This window comes from Stegodyphus dumicola, chromosome 12 (assembly GCF_044657685.1).
Source record: "Stegodyphus dumicola isolate Sdum_Otavi_A_Nest chromosome 12, ASM4465768v1".
Taxonomy (NCBI): domain Eukaryota; kingdom Metazoa; phylum Arthropoda; class Arachnida; order Araneae; family Eresidae; genus Stegodyphus; species Stegodyphus dumicola.
In genome coordinates this window covers 75,654,180-75,669,964 of record NC_140779.1, presented here as the reverse complement: position 1 = coordinate 75,669,964, position 15,785 = coordinate 75,654,180, and the positions used below count along the sequence as shown (strand labels likewise).

The following is a 15,785-nucleotide window of genomic DNA, read 5'->3' as shown; positions in this document are numbered from 1 at the left end:
GCCGCCAGTGGCTGAGTGGTTAAGAATATTGATTACTGGAAGTTAGACCTGGTTTCGGTTCGATCCCAGGCGAACCAGCTGGCTGCATGGTTTGTTTTCCTGTTGTGCAACATGAATACGAGCCAGTTTCCTTCAGCAATTAGGCTCACCCGCGCCCAAGCGGTTAAATCGCTGAACACTGGTAGTTCCGACCTGGGTTCGAATCAAGGCGAACGGGCTGGCTACATGGGCGTTTTCATAATCTTCCCCGTGTGTAACGTGTATGGGGAGCTTTGCTATAAACTAAACTAAGCCTTCAGAAACTTCCTCCACGAAGGCATCTGCTATCTGCCACCTCGTGGCTTTGCTATATTCAAAGAGCCTAACCCAATTCTAGCACTCAGTTCCTCTCTAAATTCTAGCGGGCGAGCGCTAAAGTCGCCTATTACTGGTAGTTCAACCTCGGCACATTATCTGAGTTCAGCTTTGAATGAAAAGACTACTGAACTATTTTGAATGAAAAGACTGTGGTTAAGACTACTGAACATGCACTAGCATCTCGTTGTATCCTTTACTGTCAAGGGTTTTACCTTTCTCCATATACTATTTGTGATTAATACCACGGCAATCCCACCAAATACAAAAGAATGATCTTTTTGTTAGTCAAATTGCGCTTTAGGATGCTGCCAACGGACTCACGGGCGCAGATCAACTAAATTTTTGGCCTATGTTGTTAAAATAAATTTATTTTTCAACACAAGTGACTATCTGGTCCAGAACTTTAATTTTGCGTTGATATTCGAGAAGAATAGTACAGGCTCGAACACGTCTGACCTTATAAAGTGTTATAATGAACGATTAGTTTAAAGATTTCACTTGATACTGAAATGCATAAAATCAAATTGCGTTTCTACATATCAGATTTATAAAGTACAGCTGATAATTGTAGGAATATCAGGTTCATAAAGTACAGCTGATAAATACATAAGTGGGAAGGAATTCATAAATTACAGAATTTAATGGTTGTAACGAAAATTTTAAACACGAACGTTCTTCATAAAGTTAGGGAAAAAAAAAAAAAAAAAAAACAGTCAGTACCTTTAGTGCGGGTAGTAATCAGTACCAAAAATCTATGCTTTTCTGCCAATGTTTTGGTAGTTTTTCAAAACCTTCGGCCCGGAAACTTGGTGGCCCGAGTCCAAACACAGGTCAACCTCATTTCGATGTCTTGTGCAGAAGTGAAGATAGGACCAGCAAGGTGTAGCTGCAAGTGTAAAAAAAGGTAGAAGTCCGAACGTGCGATGTCGGGGTTATATGGTGGGTGTGGTGAAAGATCCCTTTCGAGTCCGTACAGATGCCAGCCGGTGAATGCAGACACGTATGGTATTATCTTGATGGAACGTTACCTTTCTGCGCCGGAACTCAATTCGACTCTTTTCCTTGATAGCAGCGTCAACATGCACTAGCATCTCGTTGTATCCTTTACTGTCAAGGGTTTTACCTTTTTCCATATACTATTTGTGATTAATACCACGGCAATCCCACCAAATACAAAAGAATGATCTTTTTGTTAGTCAAATTGCGCTTTACGATGCTGCCAACGGACTCACGGGCGCAGATCAACTAAATTTTTGGCCTATGTTGTTAAAATAAATTTATTTTTCAACACAAGTGACTATCTGGTCCAGAACTTTAATTTTGCGTTGATATTCGAGAAGAATAGTACAGGCTCGAACACGTCTGACCTTATCTGCTTGAGTCAGCTCATGCGGCGCACAGCTGACGTTTATGTGATGCATAGTGCGACTAATGGAGAGATTCATTTTTATGGGGCCCACCAGCGGCCGAGCGGTAAAGTCGCTGAACACTGGTAGTTCGGTCCGAGGTTCGAATTCCGCGAACGGGCTGGCTGCATGGGAGTTTTCGTGGTTTTCTCCTTGAGTAACGTGTATACGAGCCAGTTTCCCTTAGAAAGCCCTCCATGAAGGCATCCTTTCCCTTAGGCAGATAGCCCTAGTGTGCTTTGCCATAATTAAATACACCAACACCAACCATTTTTATGGATAATACCACGGCAATCTCACCAGATCCAAAGCATGATCTTTTCGTTAGTCAAACTACGCTTTGCGACGCTGCCGACAGGCTCACCGGGCGTAGACCAGCTCCCTTTTCGACCTGTATTGTTTGTGTAAACTTGTCTAACTTTGAACGAAAAAAAACTATGCATATAACACGCAAAGATATTACAGAACATAAATTTACTCAATTTTATTGGATTACCAGAGGAAGAAAAAATACTCAGATAACTCTCTTAGAATTTAAACGCTAAATTAAGAATAAATTTTATAAAATGTTTACTAATAAATACAAGTATTTTAAATAATAAATTTTTCCATCTCTACATATACCACGTTTATCGGAGTGTCGCATTTGACTTTGCAATTAAGCTCCGAAATTTCCTTGCTGTAGCTTGCATGATTACCAATATACTTACAATCCTACTAGTAACCAGGGCCACTATTAGGGATTTTTGCTACTCACTACATTATCTGTGGCTCCTACCACACGCCACCAGTGGCCGAGTGGTTAAGACTACTGAATACTGGAAGTTCGAACTGGTTTGTGTTCGATGCCAGACAAATCAGCTGGTTGCATTGTTTGTTTTCACCGTGTGTAACATGAATACAAGCCAGTTCCCTTCAACAATTAGGCCCTCCCGCGGTAGAGGAATTAAATCGCTGAACACCGGTAGTTCCGACCTGGATTCGAATCAAGGTTAACGGGCCGGCTGCATAGACGTTTTCATAATTTTCTCCATGTGTAACATGTATGGGAAGCCAATTTCTCTAAGAAAGTTCAACATGAAGGCATCCTACTGTGCTTTGCCATAATAACCTAATCTAAGCCTTCAGAAAATTCCTCCACGAAAGCCTGCCATCTTAAGAAGGTAACCCTCGTGGCTTTGCTACATTCAAAGAGCCTAACGCAATTCTAACAATCAGTTCCTCCCTAAATTCTAGCAAGCGAGCCGCCGAACACTGGTAGTTCATCCGGAGTTCAAGCCTCGATGAACGAGTTGGATGCATGACCGATTTTGGTGTTTTCCAAATTCACCTGCTTTGGCGTAATCAAACTCTATAATTCTAAACAAACTGACGTTCGGTTCGGCTCTAGCACCACGTTCCAAATTATAATTACAGCTCAACAAATAAATGTCTGGCGTATACATTCGAATAATCTAAGTAAAAAAAAAAAGGGGGGGGCTTTTTAATTTCTTCCTCAACCAAGCATGCATGCACATAAAGCAAATAAAGAAAAACTTATGGAGTGCAACAGGCTTCTAATCCATAGTTAGTGATCGCCATAATTGGGAGCTATAAATACGCTATATTGACGGGAAGGAGAAAATTTTACTTCCTGAGTGAGCTAATTCAGAACTAGTGTTATTTCATCTGTCATCTTAAATTTAAGATGCCTAGTTACGTGACTAACAAAAACCTAGTATTTATATGAAGCTTGATAAAAATCAAAGTTTTGAAGACGGTATATGGGATCACGTTCGGTTGATTACCATTATGATCAGCAAATAACAGCAATTTACTGATGTCTTTCTTATCTTTATATTCAGATGTAGTTTTCAGGGCAACTAGAGAAAATTTATTAATTACTTTTATTATTTTTGATACTTTATACGTACGAAGATACATACTAGGAAGAGAGATCTAACTATTATATTCGAACAAATAAAAATAGATCGTGACGTGAAGACCCTAGAGATACGGCTTCTGATTGCTATTCAAATTTTTCCGTATTAGTAGCGATATAATCGAATAATCTTTCAAAGATTATTGTTTACCGATTTTAGGTAACAACTAGAAAACATTTTTTCGAACTTATCCTCAAACAATTTTGCTATTGGTAACGAATACTGCTGTATCATGAATCAGGTACGGCGCTATGCATTTTGCTGACTTTGTATGCAATAAATTCTGTTGTCAAGTGCCCTTCCCCCAAAATTCTAAAATTTTATTGCTTGATGCTTCGCTGAATTTTACAATTTTGCTGTACCTAAATTCTGCCGTACCGGCAGTGTTCATGATTTCAAATCCCCCCCCTCCCCGAGATTTACTGTGTTATCTGAAAAACAGCTCACAAGTTGCTAAAAATAGCTATAAAACTGGTTCCACAGCTTTTAGCAACGGCCTCCCGTTGTGCGTTGTGGAAACTCAGCTTTTGAAAGAAAAGGAAGGGGAATAATTTCTCCCTGACTACAGTATAGATCAGTTCCGTGACTTTGTTTGAGCTACTGCAAAATGTTCTGAAGTAAACTTTTTTTCTGTTTCGGCCACATTCATTTTGAGAATTCAACACCTGTTCATTAGCCCTTAGTAATTGACAGAAATGCTTTTAGAAAGTAGTGGGTTCATTGATACCAACAAAATGGTTGGTATCAATGAACTGGGGATACGTTAGTTTCAGTTGTTGAGTTCAAATGAACCTTTCAAATACCAAAATAGTCCCTTTGCATAATCGAAAGGATTTCATCTGAGAATAATTTTTCTACTTAAAAATGAGTTTTGCAGTACTTTTTAAATACTACTTGTATTTTTATTTTCGAAAATTTTCATAAATATTGTAATTAATTATTTCCAATTTTGATAACTCGCAGAAAAAACACAATTTTCAAGAAATTTTTTTATTATGGTTATTCAAACTTATACTAATATACAGCATCTTTTATATTCCTTATACATTTGACACTGCATGCTTAAACCTGCATGTAAGTTTCTCTTCCTTAGTAACTCCTTACCCAGAGACGTCTCAATGAAAGCCAAATCATGCACAAAATTTACACCTGAAAAAAAAAAAAAAAAAAAAAAAATATGATAAAATATTTTTAACACCATATTCTCGAAAACAGAGTACATCACATACCCCCCCCCAAAAAAAAAAGAGAAATTACAAGAAATACAAATTTCTAACAGAAAAATGCATTTTCAAACAGCTGAAATTGTTTCACAAATTAATAATGCAGATAGCAAATGTAACATATGGCACTATTGCCACTCAGTGTAATCTCTGCATATCCTAAATTCTGCTGGCTGATGTCTTCGTAAGTTCTGAACATTTTTTTGCCTCTAAATTCTGCTGCTCAGTGCCCTCTGCTAAATTATAAAATTTTGCTATGCACTATTATCTAAATTCTAAATATTTTGACTACCACTGGTTGCACAGGCCCTGATCAAAGCAAAGAGGCAAGATGCTACCTGCTATTGATAAACTGCCTTATAAATACCACAGATCTAAATAAATATCAGTTTTATTTCCAAAACAGAATTATCTCACAGCTAAAGCATTGCCTTTGCAGAAAATCTTCTAAATGGAAATAGAATTGCATCCACATTACATGTGCAGAATCCCAATAATTCATTATAAACATAGTTCCAAACCATAGTTAGGCTTAGAACCCACAACAGTATTCTTCTTGGAAGTCTTCCTAAGGAAATGGTAGTATATTCAGGGAACATGTGGGCAAAATCATGACAGTATATCACAAGCCTAATTCTTGACCATACATACTAGAAAGATCACAGAAATTCCTCAGGGGAAGCTAGATTCATATAACAAAATTTCATGCAACATATGGCATATGGGAAAAAGCAAGGCACATTATAATCACTAGCATAGTTTATACCCAAATGAGTCGCAGATGGTGCACTATGTGCTCACAGCTGATTATCACTAATGCAGATATATATCTACTAATATTTAGAAGATGATGTCAGATCAGAATTGCATGAGAAATAAATCAAAAATCATCAATCAGATGCAGGAAATTGGTTTCAATCTGAAACAGCAGATGGATAATTGAAAAGGTTAGTAGAATTACCTTTTTTGCAGAAGCAGTATCTTCACAGAGGATATCCTAAGAGAAAACTAATATACACATCACGCTTGATTTATACCATAGTACCACAACATAAGAATAAGTTAGACCCTTTATACTCCAGTCTTTCAACAGTAGTAGTGATTTTGAGATCTTCCTCACAGAAATGGCTGGCATTCATGTTACATAGGAGTAAAACCACAATACTTCACTGCAAGCGCAGTTTACAGCAATAAATGGAAAGAAAGGTCTTCAGAGACGTCACTGAGAAGCCAAATGGCTAAACGGCAAATTCAAGTTAAAATTTTCAATAATTAATGTTGGCCAGATTAATTTGGAATAATTCTGCCTTCATATGTTTATTCACCTCACCAAACTCTTTATTATTAAACAATATTTACAAAATATATGTAGTTTATAACAAAAATTCTACAAATTCAAATACAGAGATTTCAAAATACAATATTTGTACTGATACAATAAAGCTAAAAAATACTTATTCACACCCAGAAAACTCAAATGTACAATTGTTATTCAGAAGAAATGCAGTAAACAAAAAAATAAACAAGAGACTTATAAAAGATAAATACAGTCAAAAGTCGTTAATTCGGACACCCATAATCTATAATCCAGACCTCAAAGCTAAAAATCTTTCTGCACATGCGCCGCGTTGATGCATGCGCATAGGCGTTCACGCGTGCGCTCAAGACCTTTACGACTGCGCATATGCATCTGTGCCGTTGTATAAATGTCATAATTCCCAACTAACAACGCTTCGTAGTCAGACCTTGCTATGTCACAAAAACTAGTTTGGGCATTAAGCTTGAAGTTTTCAACTTTGTGCCGACTTGATATAAGAGTCGGCCAATCAGAGCATATACATGAAACTTATTGAGAGAGAAAGCTGTAGACACATACATGCATGCACAAATTTAGCTTCTCTAATTGGCTATGGCTTAGACCCTCTCTCGCAGGTGTGAATGGAACTCCCACATTTTATGCCTTATGATTATGCGTCTATGACATTTATACCATCATCTGAACAGAGCCTTAGGATGGCATACTAAGAAGATGCAATGTCTTGTGGGGATAAGCAATTTATACTCCTAAGCCTAAAAAAAAACTTGGGGGGAAAAAAGATCACGACTTAAATTTGTTGTCTAATTGCTCTAACTTGAGGCACATTACGAGAGGAAAGCAAAGGTAGTAATCAGAATTATTTAAAAAATTTTATCCTTATATTTTTCTTAAAAATTCTGTAAAATAATAAAATTTTTGGCTTTCCTCAAATAAATATATATGGAAAAAATAATAGCCACATAATCACAGATTTCATTTTGTTATATTTTATTAACAAAATTTAAATTATTAAAAATCTCTTTCATGAAGGGAACATAAAACATCATGAAAACAATGAAAAAGAAGCAATATTTAAAAAAGATAGTAGGCTTATTGATGAGGCTCCCATCAAAAGAATCGAACCCCAAAATATTTTCATTTGCTTCAGTGTCCCGTCTGAAAATTTCACTGATTTCAATGAATATATTTTTAAAAAAATCTTTTATTTTCAAGTTCTTTCATGCAAAACGTTCAAATTTGGTACAAATCAAATTCATCCCCCTCTTTTTGATAGCTACAATATTATATTTAACAGTTTTAATAGCTATCAGTATGTAAACAACATAATGTAACACCATAAAAGAAAAACATAAATGATGACATTTTAATTTTGGCATAGAGAAATACATATTTACCCCAAAAGAGAGCTTGTATTTCTACCTTCTACGTCAGAGTCAATAACTGAAATGTCCAGATCAGAACTGAGAAGAAAAGAACCATAATTAATTTAATTAAGATACAATAACACGCTGACCAAGTATTAATTTAGAAGTCAAGCAACAAAAATCAGCATCATATTTTGAAATACTCACTATTTGAAAATATAATGCTGATTTTGGTTGCTTGACTTCTAAATTAATACATAATTAGTTAACCATAATTAAGTAACTGTAAGAGTTTCAATATCATGCACAGCTAATATCTATTTTTGAAATAAACCAACTTACCTCAAGAAAGCCTGGTTTGTCTTAGGAACATTAGCTGTAACTTCTGGCGTAGAAAAGTCAAATTTTTCACTTCCAGACCTAAGAATGAAAGAAATAAACTGCTATAACATAATTAAAAAAAAAAAAACATGAATAAATGAATAACACATAACAAATTTAAGCATTAAGCTATGTATGACTACCACCCATCTCAGACAGTGCGACAGATATTGCTGTATACTGTTTCGCCATACCTTGTGTAGCTATTATATCATGCTGTATAACCGCAGTTTAGAAAAATTACAAAATGTGTTATTTATATCTATCTAAAATGGTACATTACTACATGATTTGTAAGAATAAATTAGAGGGTTCTGCGAATGAAATTCCTTCCAATTAAAAAATGTAGGAATAAAGAAAATGCAGGAATTGCAAATGCAGAAATGAAAAAGGGATTATATTTTTTGCACGGAATCCAGATGACATATTTTTCAACATTTTAGAAATTTCAATATTAATTTTAGGGGCCTAAAATATTAGGCCCCTAAAAGCAGAATATAGTTTTTAAATGTTCAGACAATCTTCCTATGAGAAGAATTCCTTTGAGAAGTACACATCTGAACCACAATTAAAAAACATGTACAAGAACAGAGCTAAGGACTTCTGTTTGCAGAAAGTCTGTCACATAACATATGAAAAGTTTCTTATTGGTAGATTTTTTATCAGACAGATATTTTATTGTTATATAGAGAAAGCATTCACTCCTTTTCTACTAGAGATAATTCAATTTGGACAATGGCAAAAAGGCTAAGCAAGCCTGAGCGTATTGGTCCCATTCTTGGCACTAGTATGGTTTACACTCAAAATACACGGCAGATATTTTCTAATTACCTGCATCCCAATATCAATTCAATTCAGCTTTTGGTGGAATTTACCTTTTGTGACATATTTTTCAAAAACTACACTTCACAACATGCATACATGACAAATACACAGAACCATAAATAAACAAGCAATAATATATATTTATATATAAATTTTACTAAATGATTATAAAATGTTCCAACGCTAAAAGAAAGTTTTAACATCCAAGTAAATGACATAATAAAAAAAAGCAAGTTGAACAGCGAGCACATGAATGAAATGTGCATACACCTGTAAAAATATACCATAGGTAACTGACAAAGCATTTCGTAGCAAACATATGACTATAAAATTTCCAATAATAGAATGTAATGATGGTGAATTCAATTTAGATTGCAAGAACATGCTCATACTTTTGAAAAGATTCAATTATTTCAGCAATTCCTTGTGAATTGGAATTTACCCTTTCAATATTTCCCAACAATTTAGTGTGAATGGAGGAATAAATTGTTATAACAGAATTGAACAATTATTAGCATCCCCTCATACACACACACAAACATACACATACAAAAAAAAAAAAAAAAAACCTTACTTTGTAAAAAAAAATCATCCGGGCAATGATTCTTCTTTGACACAGATGCAGTTGTATCAATAATTTCTGACCTTCAATAAAAAAAAAAAATACGCATATTTTACTTCGGAATTAACTTACTACGAAATCATAAATACGAGGTAGTCGATATAAAGAATAAAATATTTCTCACCTTTCGAAAACATCCGCTTGTTCGGAATCTTCCACATCTCGGGAATTTAACTTCATATTTTTTTCTTGAGCTTGACGCTTTCGCTGAATTCTGGATCTCTTATTAACACCAGGATGTTTTTTCGGTCGTCCTTGATATTTTCGCATATTTTTGCTAACTGACCACAGTACAAATAAATGTAAACAAACCGAGTGCGGAATAGCAATGCAATAGGGTTGCCGTAAACGTCATTCCGCTGACAGCTGACACTGTTTAGTGAAAACTGTGTATAAAGGAATATATGAAACGCTTCTAAATATTATTTAGAAAAAATATGATTTATAAGTGATATCAAAATCAATTACTTCGTGAATTTTTGCAGAAATAAGATTACAATGCTAAATTTTAACTCGTAGCGCCATCTATTGATGGCTTTCCAAACTACACATTAAAATTACGTATTTCAAACTAATTTTTTTAAAATATAATATTTAAGTAAATTTCATTCCAAACCTGATTCTAACATTTTGATTCCAAAATTGACCTATTGCTTTATATTTCTGCCAAATTTCACGCAACATAGTTTCTTAATTAGCGATTCTGCGTGTAAACAAATTTTTAGTATTGTAATGCTGCTGTAGTAGACCACCTTAACTTTGTCACTGTAAAGGTTTTTAGGCATTTCTTGATTAGTTTGGCCTGAAGCTTGAATAAATTCGGGGAAGTCATCTTTAGGAATTTCTTGTGGTTTTTCTATCTTCTCTAATTGATTGAATCTTTTTCTGTATACCTTACAACCACGATAAGAAGAAACGTTATTTTCTTTACAGTAAATGCAAGTTGGTTTTTCATCTGGTTTTAATTTACAGGTATTGTATCTGTGATTTTGTCCGCACTTACAGCACCTGACCTTTTTAAAGCAGTTATTTTCAGAGTGCCCGAACTCCTGGCAATTGAAACATTGAATTGGGCGTTTTCTGGGCTGAAATTTTTCTATTGTGATATTGAATCCGAACATATTGTTTAATTGATGAATTTTCTCTCCTGCAGAATTTCTATTTAGTTCAAGGAAAAATACAGGTAAATGGATAATTTGGTCTTCTGCTTTCTTCGTGAATTGCTTTACTTTAATTATAGGGAAGTTTCTGCGTTCTAAGTCTGCGTGAATTGCTTGCTCTGTGTAGGATCTTGGGATATTCTTAAGTATAACTTTAATTGAAGAGGCTGAGGAAATTTGGTACGTATGAAAACTAATCTGTGCTTTCGTGAATTTATCAACTGTAGCTTTATAATCGGCTTCGGTGGTAGTGTAAAGGAAAATCTGTCTGGCTTTGATTGTAACTTCAAATTCGTTTTTTACATGTCTCTCTGAGCATTTTGTCAATTTCAGGCCAATCAACATCGTTTTCTGGAATGACTAATGGGGAAATTTTCGTTTTAATTTCTGCTTTATTCTGTGTTGTAGTCGTCTGCGTTTCATCTGTAATTTTTATATCTTCGTTATTTTCGTTAAGAGTTTCAAATCTGTTATTTTGCGGAATAGCTGCTAGTGGGATAGACTCGGAAATTTTCGCGATTTTCTTTGGAGTTTGCCAATCCTTCTGATTTATTGTTTTATCATCTGTTTTAGAATTTGCGAGCTTCGGGGTGTTCTGAAGGCTTGCTAATATGAACTGATTTTGTTGAATTTCTTCTTGTAACTTTGAACGCATTTCTATCGCTGGTGAGGAGGTTAATGTCTTCATAGATTCAATACAGTTTAATTTATCAGTGATTTCGTTTTCTAATTTGAGTGAGAGATCTTTAGGGTTACTCCGAAGCTGAGTATTAAAATATTCGGTACTATTCTGTTTTGAGGGCCGTAAAAAAATTGCAGCGAAAACGTATGTGCGAAAGCGCCAAATCTAGCAAACATGCCCATTTAACAGCGTGCCAAATCTAGGGTACGCGCTGATTTCAGATTGCGTAAGTTTATATAGTTCTATATTTCTTAAGACGCCACTGAAATACTAGTTTAATTTTTAATTCCTTTTTCTGATATCCTATGGACTTAACAATTTGGGAATTGCCCATGATGAAAAGTCTGCGATAGAATTTTGGGTATAGTGCAGAATCACCCGCTTATTCACAAAGCCTACAGACCGTTTCTTCTGCTGTTTGCTCCGATTGGTTCAAAGAGGTAGGGTTACAGAATCTAGTGCTTGGCGACTTTTGGTTCATCCCTTTTACAATTTGTATCTGAGCGTCGTGTACCAAAAAGTGAGAATAACTTACCGGAGAAACCGCAGCCCAGTGGTAACGAGCGCAAGAATAATGCACAGACTTCTAGGTCGCCGGTTCTATCCCCGCTCGTAGCTTTCATAAACTCTGCTCTATACGGATTTATCTTTATTTTAACTTTATTGAATGAATTTCTCATTATTTGTCTTTTCGCCTTCGGGTACGGTGTTAAAAATTAAACGCCTTTAATTTCTCTATTTTTGTTAATGTTAATTTTTCTTATTTTTATTTACTGGTTTGTACTCTTTGTAGTAGGTACCAGTAAGCAAGATTACGATCCAAGATCCCGAAAAGCGTTTCAATAGATATAGCGCATAATGGAATAAAATATAATTTTAGTTATGCTTACTCGTAAAAAGAATAGGTATCCGACACCCTTAAATGTTTACTGAATGTTTTCATTTGGTTAATTTTTTAATATTTCTTTATTTGTATAAATTAATGCGCTATGAAAATTTACACAACAGACTCTTCCTAAGTGAAATAATGAAAAAGTGCATATGCTGTCTCGATATAAAGTACGTAATTGTAAAACAATTACGTACTTTTAAAAGTTTAAATTCAAATACAAATAAACTATTAATAAGATCAGTAGGTTATTTAAGATATATTCCACACAATTCCTCTAAGCTTTCATTTATAAACTTAAAAAAATATTGAATGAAATAAACGCTGTTTCCGTTTGTTTGGCGTTAATTACCACGCCTACAGGGCGATAACTCGCCATTTCAAATATGACCGCCAAGCAGATGTTTCCTCCAATGTGTGTGTGTGTGTGATTATGGCAAAGCCTCGAGGGCTATCTGCCTAAGAGGAGGGATGCCTTCGTGGAGGACTTTCTAAGGGAAACTGGCTAGTATACACGTTACACATGGGGAAAACCACGAAAACGGCCATGCAGCCAACCCATTTGCGGGATTCGAACCTTGGACCAAACTACCAGTGTTCAGCGACTTTACCGCTCGGCCGCTGGTGGGCCCCTATTTCTAAATAATGTCATCTGGTGTGACCGCACAGATTCTAGTGCCAGCTCTCATGAGGTTTCAGGTGGTTTTTAGACGTCTTTATTTTTTTTCAGAAGCAGATGTAAATGCTCCAAGTCCTTATATGCATCATAAGAGAGTGATTTTTTATTACTGAAAAACAGCTAAAACAGAAGCAAAATGCATGGTCTTTTTCTTCACTATGATTAATTAATTATGATCTCCATTGTTCAAGTCCCTGATGCAATGATTTGGTGAATATTTTCTAAACTAAAATAATTATCCCCTTTCTCTAGCAGATCTTTCAGTTCTTTGGCATCACTTACAGAAGGATTCTATCTTATCACATCAATGTTGAAGTACATTACTCAATTTCTTTTATGAAGAGAAAAATGCTAAAGCAATGCAATTATTGCTCTCATTATTACTAATGTCAAAATTACTAGGATAACACGTCCTGAATTTTGGAGAAATCTTCTGAATTTTTATCTTTAGATGTTGGCAGGTATGGTTAGTACAGACGCCACAAAAAATTCTCTTCAGAATTAATTTTAAAGCAGTTTTATAATTTTTTTGGAGGAAACAAGTCTTTTATTCTATCCTTACGTACAGATATCACGCAAAAACATCGTTAAATTGCATTCGATAGCGGTCAAAATGGATATTTTCGTTGAAATATGCTGCCTGAAACTTTTCACGATTACAATACTTCCTTTTTACTTCGTACAAGGAAGTAAAAACAATAATCACGGCCAAACAATCACCAGTGAGCCAAAAATCAGCATACAGGTAAAAACGAGGGTGTTCAAAGAGCTTTTATTGCAAGATAATTACATTATATTTTTTAAGTATCTCGAAGCTTCTATTTTGATTTTATTTGAATTTAAAGTGTTGAATGGTTGTGTGGCTCCATGACTGGTAACAGAATAGAGATTGGTGTTGCTGAAATAAAGTTCGTCGTAGATATTTGAAAAAGGGAGGAAATCTATGAGAGAAATTGTTGAAACTGTTAACAGGAGACATTCATGGATTCAGAAAGTGATCGTCATCTACAAATTAACTGAACTTTTAATATTCACACCAAGATCTGATTGCCCGTCTGCATTGTAGTTTCGATAATCTCTCTATAAGACTTCAAAAAATAGTTAAACATATTGGGCTGAAAGATTCAAACAAAAAATCAGTTTAACCACAAATCCAAAGGAACTGAAAAAGCAAGACTTTTATGCCCGAGTTGCACGGAAAAAGTCCTTCATTTCTCGAGTGAATAGAGCTAAGAAGCTTGAGTTTGCAAAACAATACCTAAATAAGATACATGATTTCTGAGAAAAGGTAATGTTAGTAAATTTTGTATTTTCGGTATCATCCAGATATATTCAAGACGAAAATATATCTGGAGGAAACCTGTGTAATGCTAAAGAAAGAGAACCTTGTTTTGACTGTCAAACATGGAAGAAAGGCGCTATGTTTCTTTAGAGGGTGGATATGGCAAGCAGTGGGGTTTATTAACACAACAATGAATAAAATTGATTACCGGAACATACTAAAGTGAATTCTCAGGGAAAGCGTCGAGAAGCTTGGAATTCTTTCTTTCAGCAGGACAATAACCCCGAGCATACGGGGTGCATTGTGAACCTAGGACAGCCCGCCCTACTATGGGTCAAATCAGCTCCATATCCCACACCAATCTCTATATTTAAACACAAAAGAGCATTTGGGAGATTCAATCGAATGTAAAATCAGGGAAAAGAGTGGAACAAAATACCACAGGAGAGATATCTAAGCTAGTTCAATCTAATGTCGAATAGGTGTGTGGTGACTTATTTCACTTTTCTGCCAGTAACCTCAGAACGAGCCCATGAACTTCATCGGGGCAAGTACAGAAAGACTGCGCCTGTCGTTGGCAAGAGCCTTGAGCAACACACAGGTGATAGTACGGTTAGGTTATTTAATTATGGCAAAGCCTCGAGGTCAGTCAGCCTAAGGGGAGGGATGCCTTTGTGGAGGACTTTCTAAGGGGAACTGGCTCGTATACACGTGCACATGGGGAAAACCACGAAAACACCTATGCAGCCAGCCCGTTCGCGGGATTCGAACCTCGGACCGAACTACCAGTGTTCAGCGACTTTTACCACTCGGCCGCTGGTGGGCCGTGTGTTTCCTCCAATGAGAGCAGCCCGTAGCGAAATTGTCTGTAGGCTTTGTGAATATGCGAATCACCCACTGCTTGGCGCGTTTTTAAGAATTGCACATACTCTGTATCCATGTACACATAGACTTATTTTCACTTAAAAAAATCCAAGAATTGCACAAAAATGGCATTGCGCACACCCTTGACATTATCTATGTACACATCGACCTATTGTCACTTAAAAAGTAAAAGAAAATTGACAAAAATCCAATTGTTTTTACCCTTGTTAAAAGCGGCAAATAAGTGGGCGGTTCTGCATTTTACCTAGAATGTTTTCAAAGAAAAGGCATCATTCATTATAGAAAATTATGTTTGAACAACCAAAGAGATGACATTATGCTTTAGCGATAACTCGGTAGCGAAATATTATATGAAATTAACCTTTCATCTAAATTAAAACATCAATATTAGATAGTTATTTACTATTATACTTCCTTTCTTGCGTTAGGGTTACCGCAATTACTTTTGGCAGCATTGGCATCAACAATAGTTTGGCGATTTTTTACGGCCCTCGAAACCGAATAGTACCAAATATTCTTGCGAGATAGCTTCTGTTAAATTAGGAAAAACTTTTCTGTGTTTGTTAACTACTGCTTTAAAATTTGAAGGGGAGGGTTTAAATTTCTTAGTATTATCGGCTATTTTCTTAGGACTTCCTGCAGTTTTCTTTTCTTTTCTCTGGGATTTACTTTTCGTAGTAGAAATTAGTATACTTTGAAGCACCGGGTCATCTGAAGCAATTACAAGCATCTCTTTGAAAGTAGTCGATTTTCTTGAATAATTCGAATAAGTAGAATCATTATCGCTATC

At 35.5% G+C, this 15,785-nt stretch overlaps 1 long non-coding RNA gene across 1 annotated transcript; it reads right to left on the bottom strand.

Moving 5' to 3' along the window:
- Positions 1–4,667: 4,667 nt before the first annotated feature.
- Positions 4,668–10,167, bottom strand: LOC146993694 (uncharacterized). The gene is made up of 5 exons (XR_015038235.1): positions 9,543–10,167; positions 9,371–9,441; positions 7,933–8,010; positions 7,621–7,686; positions 4,668–4,834 (listed from the first exon to the last, which is right to left on the bottom strand). It is a non-coding gene; the product is annotated as an uncharacterized LOC146993694 (long non-coding RNA).
- Positions 10,168–15,785: the final 5,618 nt, after the last annotated feature.